Source organism: Dasypus novemcinctus, chromosome 5, assembly GCF_030445035.2.
Source record: "Dasypus novemcinctus isolate mDasNov1 chromosome 5, mDasNov1.1.hap2, whole genome shotgun sequence".
NCBI lineage: Eukaryota > Metazoa > Chordata > Mammalia > Cingulata > Dasypodidae > Dasypus > Dasypus novemcinctus.
The window spans coordinates 40,673,860-40,690,169 of NC_080677.1; the positions used below are offsets into that span (position 1 = coordinate 40,673,860).

At 36.1% G+C, this 16,310-nt stretch overlaps 1 protein-coding gene across 8 annotated transcripts in view; it reads right to left on the minus strand.

The window, feature by feature from the left end:
* The window catches only part of HDAC9 (histone deacetylase 9), a 996,672-nt gene that overhangs the window by 170,711 nt on the left and 809,651 nt on the right, over positions 1 to 16,310 (minus strand). The window lies entirely within an intron of this gene.

Here is a 16,310-nt window from a genome sequence, read left to right on the forward strand (position 1 = left end):
TCTTGCCTCCATTACCATTGCACTGAATGAAGAGAAACAATATATATGATTTCATTTTCTCAGATCAAGTTTCAAAAAAAAGGCTCCCATAGAGACTGGGGAAGAATAGGGATATGGGAGTTGTACCTAGCTGGCAAATAAGCACGTCAGCTGCTGAACTAGCATGATTCATTTTTAAGAACAACTTCTTATTTTATGATATCAACATCCTACAGAGAGGAAAGAAATTCACCCCTGGTGCAGGCTTGGGTCAAAGTTCAGAAAAGCCAGGGAAGATCCAAAGTGAAAATTCTTTAGCTGGATCCCCTCAAAGGTTATTTCCACTCCAATGTCAGCAAAATGATAAATTTACACTCACGCACTCACATACATGCAAAAGAAACCTCAGAAAGGTGAAAAAGAGAACAATGGAGAGCCCATATTTCTTCCAGTCTATAAATTTAGCTTGGATGACTGCCAAGACTTGCAACTTTATTGGATTCCCTAAGTCAATTTCTAGCCTATGTTCTGGAATTTTATAAAGAATTCCAGGGCTGAGTAGCAATCAGATCTATCCATGATCAAGGAATGCCTTAACCTCCAGATTAGTTGGAATGCATCACGGAAAGCTGAAGTAACTCCAGTATAAAGGCAGGGAAACTATAAATCCTTGCAGAGTCATCATGCTCAGAAAAGTAGGGTTGCTTAAAGTGGGGGAAAAAAAAAAAAAAGCATTTATCAGATGGTTCACACCACCTTTCACTAAACTATGACTAGACTTACATGCCCAAAAGAGAATGTTTCTATAGTACACAATCCTAAAACTTGGAAATTATTTTAGTAAGCTTGAGAAAGATTTCTTCTAAATCTTTCCTGCAAGCCTAAAGATAATATTGAGAGGGGAAAAAAAATCTATCACCTAGGGTTTTAAACCCAAGTATTTTCCCAGTATGTTATGGTAAATAACAAATGACTTAATTTGCTACATATTTTGGTGAGTATATACATAATGATAATCTGGACACAAATTAGAAGTCAAATAATACAATATCAAGGACAAGTCTAGAAATGGTGATAAAAACATTCCCTTGTTCTTGATCTGAAGATACTATCTCCTTGGAGATATAATATCAATATGAAAGTTTATGAACAACACCACACAAGACAATTGAGACTGAAACTTTAAGCTTTTGGAATGAAACTATAAATGCTATAGGAGTTCTGAGAATGGAGAGTTTGGTAAAGATTACATAGGTGCAAAATATTTCACTGGGAAAACAATAGGGTAAAAAAATAACAAATAGAGCTCAGGGAAATATAACATGCAAATAACTTTTATAATTAGAATTTAAAATGCTATAGAACACTTTAGAATTTGATTTAAACTTTTAAAAAAATTTTTATCATCTCTTTTTTTAAAGGCACATGGATCACACAAAATGTTACATTAAAAAATATAAAAGGTTCCCATATACCCTGCTCCCCATACCCCCACTCCTCCCACATCAACAACTTCTTTCATTCGTGTGGTGCATTCATTGCATTTGATGAGTACATTTTGGAGCACTGCTACACAGCATGGACTTTAGCTTATGTTGTAGTTTATACTTTCTTCCAGTCCATTCAGTGGGTTATGGCAGGATATATAGTGTCCTGCATCTGTCCTTGCAATATCATTGAGGACAACTCCAAGTCCCAAATATGCCCTAATATCACCCCTCTTTTTATGCCCCTTCTGGCCTTCAGCAACTCCCTTGGCCACTGCCTCCACATCAATGACATAATTTCTTCCATTGCTAGAGTCACAATATTTCTATAGTAGAATACCAGTAAGTCTACTCTAATTCATATTTTATTCCTCCATCCTGAAGACACTGGGATGGCAATGTCCAATCCATTTCAAAATTGAAACGGGGCTTAGATTGCACATGGCCAATGGATGGAATTCTACTGCTTGAAGCTGTAGACTCTCTCAGTTACCTGGTGTTGTGGTTCGTTTAAAATCAAATTATTTAAAATAATTTGATTTTTTAAAGTACTTTTATAAGAAAAGGACATGACTAGACAAACCAAAGAAGAAAATAAACAGTGACCAATAATAATAAGGAAAAAATGTTCAAATTAATTCATAATCAAATGCATACAGATTCAAAACCCCAGTGAAAATGCATTTTCACCTAGAAAATTGAAATTTTTAAAAGTACTCTATACTGACAATGGAATGGTGCATTACATACTTCCAAATACTGCTTGTAGAAAGATAACTTATAATGGTTTTCTGGAAAATAATCTACCTCTACATATTCAGAGCCTTTAAAAACTCATTCACTTTGAATTAGTAATTCACCTTAAAAGATTTTTGCCATAGAGGTATTCACTGTGTAGACTAAGAGATGTGTGAAATAAGCAGGTTTACTGATTATAGATAAAATGGGAACTGTCTAGATTAGCTAATATTAGGAGATTGGTTAAATAAACCATGGTACATCTAGACCATAAAATATCATATAGTCTTTAAAAATTTGTTATGAATATTTATTGAAATGGGAATGACATTAATTTAACTATTTTTGTTAAAAATAATATATATAGTATGATACATTTGAGTGATGGTGTTATGGGTTATCTTTATTATTATTTTTTTATATTTATTTTATTTTATTTCTCTCCCCTTCCCACCCCCATTGTCTGTTCTGTGTGTCCATTTGCTGCGTGTTCTTGTTTTTGTCCACTTCTGTTGTTGTCAGTGGCACAGGAATCTGTGTTTCTTCTTGTTGCGTTATCTTGCTGCGTCAATTCTCCGTGTGTGTGGCGCCATTCCTGGGCAGGCTGCACTTTTTTCACACTGGCGGCTCTCCTTATGGGGCGCACTCCTTGTGCGTGGTGCTTCCATACGCGGGGGACACCCCTGTGTGGCACGGCATTCCTTGCACGCATCAGCACTGCGCATGGGCCAGCTCCACAAGGGTCAAGGAGGCCCAGGGTTTGAACCGTGGACCTCCCATGTGGTAGGCGGATGCCCTAACCACTGGGCCAAATCCGCTTCCCTCTTTACTGTATAATTTCAAATATTTTCCAAATGGTTTTAAAACAAAGATGAATTAATTCACAGTGAAGAAATATAAAAGAAAGAGAGTTTAGAAGTATATGTAAACTGGGTCTTATAGGAAGAGTTGTATTCAGATAAGTAGAAAAAAGATATAAAGGACATTCTGATCAGGGTGAAGGGCAGGAACAATGGCTCAGGAGAAAGGATTTTTAAAAGTATTATGTACAGAGAGTCAAAGTGACTAGAGTTCATATTAAGAAATAAAAGAAAAGCACAATGAAATCACATAGTTAAGAATTTAGATTATAGAGAACAAAGGAAGTCAGAGAATTTGAATTGCATATTCTTTTTCTATTGAATTCCTTGAATGAAGGGACTTTCTTTCACTTTATAATCTTTGGCAATACCTTTGACCTCCACCATTCTGCTAGATTGCTTCTGAAGTTGCTTGATCTATGGTTGAAAATTATCTTCTTGCCAATATCAGGGATATTTTCAGTCATCATGATCCACCCAAGCCTTCCATTGTCCATCCAGGGATGGCAAACTCTCTACATTTTCAATGTCTTCTGAGCCTTCTCCTTTCTTTAGCAGAAACCTGGCAAGCCTGCTTCTCCCACAATCTGCTCAAGTAGTAGCTGTTTCCTCTCTCATACCTCACAAACCTGCCAACATCAGAAGATGGACTTGGTGTTCTTGCTTCTCCCTGCAGCTTCCAGAGCAGAAAGCCTACTGCACCCACATCCCATAAGAGTCTCTTGTAAAAAAAAAAAAAGGGGGGGGTGGGTTGGGGGTGGCCTTAGATCACCCTGAAAGAGAGAAGATAGGAAAAAAAAAACTAAATAGATGACTAAGGCCAAGTTTTAGACACTTCCAGCTCACTAAAGGAGGTGTTAGTCCTTGTAAAAAAGGTACCTAACCCCCTGAGGTTTGGGTCTCATCCTGTCCTGTTTCTCCACTATCATTTATCCTTTTCTCACTAACATATTAAAACACTAACATTAAATTCACATTAAAACTTCCCTTGAATATCTGTTTCATTGAGGCTTAAGTTCAATTTCCTGCCATGTTGATATAGATCTGTATTTATATCCTCAGTCATCCCATCTATCCTTCCAGATGCCACACTTCCTTTCTTACCTAACAACCAAAATTCTTGAAAAGGTGGTCTATTCTGCCATCTTCTTTTCCTCACCTCTGCCTCAGTCATGGAACTTTAATTTATCTTCCACTTCCATTAGTCCACTGAAGAAGCTCTTGCAGGGGTCATCAATGGCCTCACTGTCACACATCCAGTGACATGTTTACCTTCAGAGTCTACTCAGCCCCTCATTAGCTTTTGAAGCTATTGGGCCCATCTTTTGTTTAAAACACTGTCTTCCATTGGTTTGAATGACTTCACCTGCTCCTGGATTTCTTATTACCTCTCTTTCTGCTTTCTACCCAGTCTCCTTGGCTGCTCATTAAATACTGAAATTAATCAAGGTTCAGTCTCTGGCTTCTCCTCTCCTCAATCTACTTCTTGGATAATGTCACCCACTCTCATGGATTAAGTTACTACTTACCATCAGATAATTCATACATTTCTATATCCAGGATGAACTCTCCTCTGAACATCAGACAAAAATATCAACTTGCCTACTGAATATCTTCCCTTGTATATCTCAAGGTCACTTCAAATTCAATATATCCAAAATTAAACTCCTTATCTTCTCCCAGCCTTCACTAAGTTTGCAATGATATGGTGATTCACCCAGTGGCTCATGTGAGGGACCAATGAGTCATCTTTAATGGCTCCTGCTGGAGAAGTCACAGACAAAAGTAGTGACCATCTTCCAGCCCTCACCTACTCAACTCACCCCCTTTTCTTCTGTTTGTGCAGATGTCTCAACATGTTTCCATTCTGCAGCTCCGGGGAGATGTTAGGTCTCATAGAGCTGCCTGATCACATCTTAAGTCTGAACAAGCAATTCCAGCTCCTTATTAGTGCAGGAATTTTCAGTGGCAGGACCCACTCCCCCTGGGTTGCCTAAATACATGCCTCAGTAGTGATGATGTGCAAAGCTGCCATCCACTGAACTTGACCCAAGCAGTTTGGCCTCTCCAAGAGACCAGCCATGATAAGATCTCTTTCCTCTGCTCTTTTGGACCCTTTGTGCTGTATAAGTGAAAAAGCAGTCATTTGTTGAAAGTTTCTGTTGTGCCTGCACCTGTGTTCCCACAACATAACATACTGTAAATTGCTCCATACTCCACCTCCCTATTTTTTCTCCATTTCAATTTTTTTTGTAATCTTTTCTTTTTATTTTTAATGTTACATAAAAATTGTAAGGGATTCCCATATGCCCCACTCTGGCTCCCTCCCACACTTTCCCACATTTACAACATCCTTCAGTAGTGTGGTAGGTACATTTGTTACAATTGATGAACACATATTGAAGCATTGCTACTAACCAAGGACTGTAGTTTACATTATAGTTTACATTCTATCCCAAACAATTTTGTAGGGATGGCAAAATATATAATGGCCTGTAACCATCATTGCAATGTCATGCAGGACAATTCCAATGTCCTCAAAATGCCCCCATATTACACCTATTCTTCTCTTTCCCTCCCCTCAAAACCTCTGGTGGCTGCTGCCTTTATATCAATGATAAAAGTTTTTCCATTGCTAGAATAATAAGTCTATAATATAATAATAATAAGCATACTTTAGTCCATTGTTCATTCCCCAATCTTGAAGATTTGGGGATGGTAATGTCCACTCTAATTAAGATTCTAATTAAGAATGAGCTTAGGTCCCATGGGGCAGATGGGTGGATTATCTTGCCTTCAGTTGCAGACATTCTCTGATCCTTAGAATGGGCATTGTCTGTCATCATCTCCTTGTTGGTTGTCCTGTGTGAGTCCAATGAACTGAAGAGTAGGTATTGCAACTTGGCTGAGATTCAGGGCTCCACGTGAATGGACCAAAGATGCAAGTTGCTTGGACATATATTTAACAAGTGTACTGTTAATTATATATTCAAATAAAAGGGACAGAGAGCCACATGTAGGGAAACCATAAATGAGTCTTTCCCTGTTACACTGGGAAGTATAAATTCCAAAGTAAGGCCCACTGATAGGGTGCAAATTCCTGAGCTTGTCTGTCCTGCTTATGGTGTTTGGATGTCTCTAGAGCCCTCAGGAGCCCTGCCGTTTGAGGTACTGTTTACTGTGGCAGTCTGAGATCCTGTTGAGACCTTCATAAGTATAACTTCTGGAATGACTTCCCGACTCACTTTGAAATCTCTTAGCCATAAAAACTCATTTGTATTTAATATTTCCTCTTTTGTTCAAGGTCTTTTCCCAAATGCATTACTATTTGGGCGCTTGGTAAGAATCCCTCAGTGCCAGAGAGGCTCATCCAGGGAGTCATGTCCCATGCCAGGGGGAAGGTAATGCATTTCTATGCTGAGTTTGGCTTAGAGAAAGGCCATATCTGAACAACACGGAGGCTTTCAGGAGGTAACTCTTAGGCAGTTTATAATACTAGACTGAGTTTCAATTTCAAGAAAAGTTTCATACGTACAATCATCAATATCAAGGGCCTGGCATAATGGTCTGTCTCTCTTCACTAGGTACTGCCCTTGTCCTTGTTGGATTCTTGCTTTTCTATTAGTGAATGTAACAGGACTCCCCAGAGTTGGAATTTAATATTCTTTCAGTTATTGTGTGAGTCTCCACTCACTGAGACAATGCCCCATGAACACATGAACATATTTAATGCTTTAGAGGCATGCCCCAGCTATACTCCTTCCCACATATGCCCCCATCACTGACACCTGCACCAATGATCATCTCCTACCACAGCTGTGACCCTTCTGTGATCCAAAACTTCTCTAAAAATGAGGTCAACAAAATAACCAAATAAAATTAATTTAAAAATGAAATAACAATAGTTTTAAAAACAACACACAGTTGAGCAATCTGCCTTCCACATGGGAAGTCCCAGATTCAGTTCCCAGTGTCTCCTGAAAATAACAAAAACAAAACCAAGCAAAATAAATGATAAAAATCAACTCAGGGAAGCCAATGTGGCTCAGTGGTTGAGCGCCAGCCTCCCACATACGAGGTCTTGGGTTCAATCCCCTGGTACCTAAAATAACAAAACAAAAACAAAAAACAAAATCTTGATTTCATTTTAATTCATGAGCAATTTATATTGGTTTTCCTTCTGAATATCACTCAAATCTGTGTCATTTTCTCTGTATCTGTTCCTGGATAATTTGCCTTTTGCCCTTATGCCTTCTTATCATATCCACACAAACAATCCATTCAATAGTCTGCTTTCCCAGATCCTTGACTTTTCAATTTCAATACAAATCTTCTCTCTACAGTTATTCACTTAGACCTTCTCATTAGCAATAACAATACCCTTTCCTTAATCTCAATGTCAAGAATTCTATTCTCCTACCATCCCATCTTTCCAGCTAATTCCTCACCTGTAATGGGACCTCCATTCCATTGACCTTACCTAATTTTTGCTATCCAACCATTTTTTCACTTCCCTTTTTAGTTGGTTTAGACTCAAGTGTTCACCTTTCTCTGCATATACTTTTCAGTTACCTTGTTCCTTTCTCCTTCCAACATAAACTCAACTTTTATCTGCTCTGTTTCTGCAGCCAAGCATATATAAAAGCCACACTGACTGGTCTTTCTTTAAATTCATAACCAAAAACCTTAAGTGGACTTTTAATGATGCCCAGCAATCATACTATATTCCTTAATCAATTCACTCTTCCAGGCTTCCAAATAAGTATTTATACTTGCTTCTCTCTCTTCAAATCTTCAATAACTCCTGCCAACTCTTTTCTGGTGACATTGTTTCTTTTTTCACTAAAAAATACAAGCAACTAGAATAAAATTTCTCCATCCTTCCACCATAAAATCTACCATTCTATTCCCACCAGCCCCTGATCCTTTCTAAGGGGAATTAATTTACCTGTGCACTTAATTCCCAAATCTCAATCATTCAAGGACATTTAACCTATAGTTTCATTCCCTCTCTCTGTCACCAATTTTTCCTATATCATTATTGCTACCTGAATAAAAGACATGATTATATCTCCACTTTTAATAAAAAGAAAACGAAGTGACAAATAATAGTATAATGCTATTACATATATAATATATACTGCATTTAATATAATATAATACAAATAATAATAGTACATGATAAGATATAATTTTTTAATTCATTTTATCTTAACAACATCTATGAGGTAAATAGTATGATTATCTCCATTTCACAAACAATAAAATTGAGGCAGAGAAAGATTTAAAAACTTGTTAAAGGTTCATAGCCAGTAATTGGCAGTGCTGGAATTCCATCCCAGACAATTCGGCACCTAAGAACAAGCACACTGCATATCTGCCTGTATCATTTACCATCATCCACTTTGTTGTCTTCACTCCAGCTTCACTGGCATCCTTTTGGTTCTTCCACTGTGTCTTGCTTCCACCAGCTACATGCCTTTGCACAAGCCACTACTTCTGTGTGGAATATCTCTACTTCCCCACCCCCTCTCTTTACCCGGATAATGCCTTGTCATCTTAACACTCTACTCCAGCATCACTTTCCCACCTCTATATCAGTGTCTTAGTTTTCCCTGAACTTCTATGATAAATCCCACATGATGGGTTGGCTTAAACAGCAAGCATTTATTGACTCTGGGTATAAAGGCCAGAAGTCCAACATCAAGATATAAGCAAGGCTTGCTTTCTCCCCAGGATTGTGATGTTCTGCTTTCCCATCACATAGACATATCCTCTTTTTTCTCTTCAGGGTTCTTGCTGACTTCCTGCTTCTGGCTCCTCCCTGTGACTCTCTTGATGTCTGAATTTCTTCTGCTAATAAAAGACTTAACTAAAAATAACTTCTTCAAGAGATTCCATTTACAATGGGTTCATAACCATAAGAAGGCAAATTAAAATTAAGAACATGTATAAATCAGGATACATAATTCAGAAACTACTGTAATTAGATTCCTCTGTACTATGCTGTTATGCTACCCTTTTTTCTGAGAACTTGACTTGGTTTGTAATGATGTATCGCTTAATGTGATTATTTGAATAATGTCTGCCTGCCCCCTCCATTCATCCACATCTAATTTTGCTCACCATTTTATAACCTCATCTTACATTGTGCCTGGCACATAGGAGGTGGTAGGTAAAAACTGACAAAACGATTCAGGGAAAGACACTTCCCTGTCTCTTTTTCTCTCCCTCAGCCCATTCTTCCCAGCAAGCAGTTCTTCCTTCTCTCAAAAGCCCCCTCTTTGTGACACAGCTTTTTGTGGGAGGTCTCCTATAACACCTGAGAACGCCTTTTTTCTTAGAAATACATAAAATATTTTGTACTCTACAATTAGTAGGAACCTTGATTTGATGAAATATTGTAGAGAATATTCAATGAAATTTCTATTCTTTGCATTATGAGGAAACTCAGGGGAATATTTGATTGCCATATATAGCCACATGATATGCAGGGAAGGGAATCTATGGCTCTGTCTGTATGTACAAATAGGGTTGAATGTGAGAAAAAAGCATCCAATGATTTTATATGTTTGTATTTTCTGGTTAGATGTATCAAAATGTCAAATTTATTTGTGTATTTCTTATACATATAGTTAAATCTTCCCCAAGCAATACATGGTAGATAGTAAGCAAATCACTGGAACTATTTTAAAGGTTTGTTTTTTGGGGTTTAAAAAAAATTTTTTTTCTCTACTTATAGTGAGCTAACTAAACTCAAATTGCCCTAGATAAGTTACGTTTACTGCCATGGCAATGATGGGCACTGAAAAATCAGAAAACACAATGTAGTCTTATCATTTTGATTCTTACACACATTAGGATTGTCGTATGGATAGCAGAGAGGTGTATTTCCATTTCTCTAATATCCCATGGCCAAGTAAGTAGTCAGAGGTTGGTAAGAGTCACTACTAATTCCATCTTCTACAGTGTAATTTAAGTTTCAGAAATCATGGAAAAATAAGAGCCTAAACATGATTAATGGGAGCGGTGTAGAAAATGAAGAACACATTGTGTACTAGAATCAGCCAAGAGATATAAAATCCAAAGTTGAAAATCAAAGCTTTTTTTATGTAGACTTTCAAAAATATTAAGCAATGAACTGGAACATAAACAAATACTACCTGTAATATCTAGTAGTCCTGTTCACCACTTATTGATTTTGATCTATTTACTCAGATGGAAGTATAACTGCAGTGCAAAGAATAAAATATGCTATTATAAACTGACAAGATATTAGATTATGTTTTTCATTAGAAGAAGTTGATCAAATATTATATTTTACTTAATTTTTTATAATTTAACTCTATTTGGAAAGCTAGAAGACCAAAATCAAAGAAATTCATCCTTCTCAGGAAGCGTGTTATGTACAAAATGATTACTTACTATCCAAAGATTAATGGAGCATGTCAGTCAGACCAACTGCAATTCTATTTTTAAAATTTCTCTTTCAGTGCATTGCGAATTTAGAGTTCAGTGATTACCACCCAATGCCTAATTACTGGCCCTACAATGTTTCTGAATATACTTAAATATCATTCTCAGTGAAATAATATGCATCAAAATCAGGCATAGCATAGAAAACCTCTACAGTATATCTTTTCAATTTCAGATGTGATGGTTGAGTTATTATTTCCAATACATTTACTGAACTGGAAATTTTTATGCAAGGTTTAATGTGCCTGAAATATCCATTGGGAGCCAAAATCAGAGCTATCCAAACAGATTCATATTGATGCATTATCATTTTGAAAATGACTTTAAGATCTATCCCTTTACATATATATATTTTTATATATATATATATTTATATATATATATTTATATATAGATATTTTTAAGAAGGATATTTGGAGATCTTTTAATCTACTTTGATTTTTAATAAAAAATATAATGATCAAATATATCTTTGCATAAACTATTGGGCTCTGATAGGAAGAAGTTTGGACAGCTAGAACTTATGATTTACATGACTATGCTAGGTATTTTCCTGCCAATGAATCTGTTTGCTCTCAGAAATGCCCTTTAACAATATCTTACCATGTGTATAAGTCTTTTACCTGGTGGTGGATTATAAGAGTAATGAAAACAAAGCATGTATTAGCTGGTGTGGCAGTTTGAGATTATTTTTGTGAATTCCAAAAAAGAGAAAGATTGTTTGTAAACTGGTCTGTTCCTCTAGGTGTGAGCCCCTTTGATTGTATTAGACCTGAGATGCCTTTGATTAAATTACCTGTTAAGATTAGGGCTTCGATTTGACCACTTGTCAGTAAGTCATGACTCAGATTGAGTCTCTGCCTCTTAGTGGGCTGATAAAAACAAACACTCACTCAAGAAGACACATGGAAGAGGAGAGTATTTGGTCATTTAGGTCCTGCCACATGACAGAAAGGAGAAGGCTCAAACAACTAAAGCCCCCAGGAAGGCTGAGCCATTCACCTGATAGTTTGCAGTTGAAAAGAACAGAGCATCTGAGCAGCTGCAAAAGCACAGAAAGAAACAAGCCCTGTGCCAAACTACAACTGCAATCAGAAGAGGCTGGGACCACGGAGCCTTAAGAGGAAGAAGGAAGGTGGACCAGGCAGAGATCGCCTGCCATCTCGCTTCAACACGTGGCAACAAACTTTGGTGAGAAAGTACCTCTTATGGTACCTTGAGTTGGACTCTTTAGGGCTTTTGTAGATTTTTTGTAATTGTAAATTTTTACCCTAAATAAATACCCTTTATAAAAACCAACAGATTTCTGATACTTTGCATCAGCACCCCTTTTGCTGACTAATACAGCTGGTTTAACATATTTTGAAAAATGATTTATTGTAAAAATTTCTGGTCCTTTATACTAATTTGCACATCAATCAAGAAGCAGAAACATAGTTGTTAAGCAGTCATCACCCAGAACTCATCTACCTCCACCTCTGTCTCTGTCATTAACAACCACTAAGTGGCCATCCTTTAGCTTTCCACTACCACTACCTCCTTTTCTATCATGTGCCACTCCACAACCTGGGAGAAATGTTAAGTTTAATTGCCAGAACTTAATCCCAGAAACCAGAAACAAGCAGCTTATATATAAATAATACTGCTCATGTTTTAATATTGTTTCATTTATAAAGATTTCATTTGTCCTCTATTAAGGTATCTGAATGATTTGCCTTTGAATAAAGGCAGAATTCTCTAGACCTGTGGAACAACTATGACAATTCATTGAATTTAGCTCTACTCTCCTTCCCCATCCAAAATGGTGCTGGTAACACTCAACACAATGGTATGAGATTCCATTCTTTTGGAAATTGAAAATTGTTCAGTGGAAATGGTTCACAGTGTCTCTGTTGATATCACTGGATATTAAAATACTCTGATGAGATTAGGCTTGACAGTTGGATGATTATTGCCTTCCCCTTCTATCACTTTCTGGTAATGGATTTGAAGATTTAGGTTACCAGAAACATTTTAGGAGCTGAGGAAGAAATACAGATGTTTTCTCTTCATGCTTCACCAAATCCATTTCTGTTTATTTGTGCAACATTTGGCTCAGATACCACAGATTTTCAGGAATGGTTCAGGCACAGCAGTGTTGTTAATGAGCTGTTTAATAGCCTGCAATCTTGACCTGGTCATTATGAATGAAATAGAACTTGTCATTTATTCAACATGTCTTATAGCAGATCTCATTCAAAGTTACTATTTGGTAGTAATTTTGGATCTTTGACCTATTCTAAGTGTTCTCCTCTTCAGCTATACCAAATTTTTCTGCATAATATAAATTATGAAAGGAATAATGTAACTTCCTTTCCTAGCTTTAATTTACTGGGATTAACCTTATTCATAAGTAAAAAGAAAAGCTTTATGTCTGCTACAGATTGTAGATTGTTGGTTTGCTCTGCCATGTCAGCCTATGTGAGAAAGAGGGCAATAAACTAACTCATATTAAGAGATCTATCACTGAAAAATACCAGACGTCATCCACTTCTATGCAATTCCACAAGTCTTTAAGAAATACTTTGTAATATCTATTGTTAATTGTATATTTAATAAAATGAAAAGGAACATGAGTATAAAATACTACATTGCAAAATATTTGAACAGTCAATAGTTGTCTCCTAATGAATCCTACAGTATTTGTAAAATTTTGACATTCACATTAATATATCAAAGTCATTTTTTGTTCTACCTTTAATTACAGTTAACCTTTATGAATGATGTTTTGGAATACGCTAATATTCCCTAACACCAGTTGACTTCAGCTTAAAAAGGGCCATCTAAAAAGGCAGTTTGATTTCATAATAACGCTATTAATCAATAGCTTCTGAGGAAAGGAAGTTTCACAAAGAAAATCTGTCTCTCACATACTAGAATCTGGGAAGTTAAGGGAAGTAGGGAGATTTGCCAAAAAACAATAAGGGACATATGGGAATACCATTTTGTTTCTTTGAATGAGCTCAAGGGAGCCAGGAAAACAGGAGCCCAACATTAGCAGTTTAACTGAAGAGTAGCCTCCAAAGCATATGCACAGCTGCCAGCCCTGCTCCCTGAAGAATCCGGAAGGAAGGAGCTTGATGACAGCACTGAAAAAGAGTTCTTAGGAAGACTGGCATCTGTGGTCCATAATGCCTACAGCCTTGAGCCTGGTAGGGCTGTGGTTCTAGATAGTACTAAATGTATTTATGAAAAAACAGGCTCATGGGAGAAAGGAAAGGATATTTTATGCTGCTTATAAGACATACAATTTAAGCTGAGCCCTGTATGAAAATAATAACGATCCACGATGAAGTTTTTATTGTGAGGGAAGAGATCTTCAGGATGTGGGTCTTGGTAAGGCAATAATAGCCCACTGAAAGCAATTTGTTTAGTTTATCAATCAGTGATTTCACTTGACACAAGGCTGAATTTTTTAAACAGGACTGGTTTTTGAACCAAAAACATCAGAGAATTTTCCTCATGTAAATATAGCCTCAGTATGAGAAAAATCAGAAAAAGGAATTAGAGGAAAATAATGTTAGTCTTTAATTTTTTAAGAACCAGGAAGTAAATTATTAAGACAGATGATTGTAGTCTCCTGTGAAAATAATAGCAAAATATAATAGCAAAGATAAAGACCTGAACAAAGATCATAGTGGGGAGAAATTGTTTATATCAACTAATGTCCCATGGCAAGAGCTCTTTTATCCTTACACTCATGTCTTACTATAGCAGATTTATATTCTATCAGCAGTGGTTCTAACATTCTTGGTGACTCTTAATATAAACATATATTTATTCAATTAGACATATGAAATTTCAAAACCTTCAAGAGTACCTCTTGGCAATGTGCATTTTTATAACTATTATCAAAATGTCTGGGCTTTTTGGGTAGATTAACTTTGACCGTATTATTAACCTGTAATGATAAATTTTCTTCTTGCATTAAATTCTAACTCCTACAGCCATATATTTTCATAATAATAGCTATCTACAGGGAAATTTGGTCCATTCAATCAAAACTAGCCAAACTGAATAAAAATTTTAACCAATTCAATTAAATTATATAGTATTATGTATATAATAGCATCACCTAAAAAGAACACCAAATATACTGACCAGACTTTATTTTACAAACCATTTCACATGTTCATATGTATGTGTATTTATATAATTTATTGCCATATAAGTTTATAAAGGTGTAATATACTGTGTTCTCCAAGCGTGTACAATATGTACAATTGGGGCACTGGTATCTAAAAGCAAAAGAGTGTCTTTTGCAGAAATTGAAACCAAAAAAAAAAAAAAGGAAGGAAACGTTTGCATTATCCATAAACCAGCAGGTATCAACTACTATCAAAGATAAAAAACACAAATTACTTGGAAGATTTTTTTCATTTTATATTATTTGTGAGTTTATTCCATATTTTATAGATTGAGGTGAAAGTATTACAGTAGTAAGCACTATAAGTATATGCTAAATTTGAGGCTGGGAATTTATTTCAGGAAGCATTCTTTCTTTCCCACTTAACTTATTTTTTAAAATGTCATCAGGACTTTGGCTAGAAGTGTAAAGTAGGTGTCAGGGACTAAGAAAACCTCAGTAAGGTTTAGAGGGGAGAAGGATGTAAATATTTAGAGTCAGAAGTAAGACACAGCAATTCTTAGTAAAAGCTAAAACACATACAAGTAATGAAACCTGGACAGTATAAAGTCAAGAGTCAGGTGAAAAGGCTAGAAATAGTCTGATCCAACAATCATGGGGCAGGTAGTTAAAACTGCATTTTAGAAACTGAAATATTAGCTATGAGAAAAGCAGATGGCCAGAGCAGAAACCTAGAAGGAAGCAAATTTTTGCAGTAGGGACAGCAGAGGCAGGCCAACTAGGCAACACACCTTGGTTCTTGAGCAAAGAATCTGAAAAACAGACAGGTTCAATTTTTACTTCATCCAAGAGATTTAAGTGTTTGTTTATATGTCATTTTTCAGAAGGTATAAACCAGTTCACGATTTGCCTATCTTTCAGGAAGAGATGGAGCACCTAGTACAGTAGAAAGGGCAAAGGACAAGAACAAGTCATTTTTCCATAAGAATAAATATATAACTGCCAAGGTTTCTCCCTTTCTCAGATGTTTAGATAATCATTCAACAGTGGCTGAACAGAGACTATGTTAATTACACATTTGTTCTTCCCTTCATTGAAGTTGATGAATCAAATGGAGAAATACGTCATTTTATTCCCATTCTAATCACTGGCATTTGCCCATTAAGAGTGTGACAGGTAAAATTTGAAACAATAAAGAATTTCAAAACTCTCTCATTTTAGTTTTGTAAATCCGCATCTGATTAGGAGGGAAAAGGATATGAATAAATATTAGTCCTGTTGAAATAACAATAATTCACTGAATAAATCAAACCATACTTTTCTTTAAATCACTAAAGAGCTACGGTCACACACACACACACAATACAAAAAGAATTAAGCTCTAGCAGAACAAGCTTTTCCTAACCTTACTTCTTTTTAAACACAGTGCCTAGTATACAATCAATATCACAAGACATGAAAAGAAGAAAAAAGTGAGATAATCGAGTTAAAACTAGCAGAAAAGAGGACCCATAAGTGACTCAGATATTAGAATAGCATATAAAGACTTTAAAACCATTTTGATAGATGTCATTAAAAATCTGTAAAATGAGTGAAGGGAAGGAAATTTCAAAAGAGATTCAGAAACTATAAGAAGAATTTAAT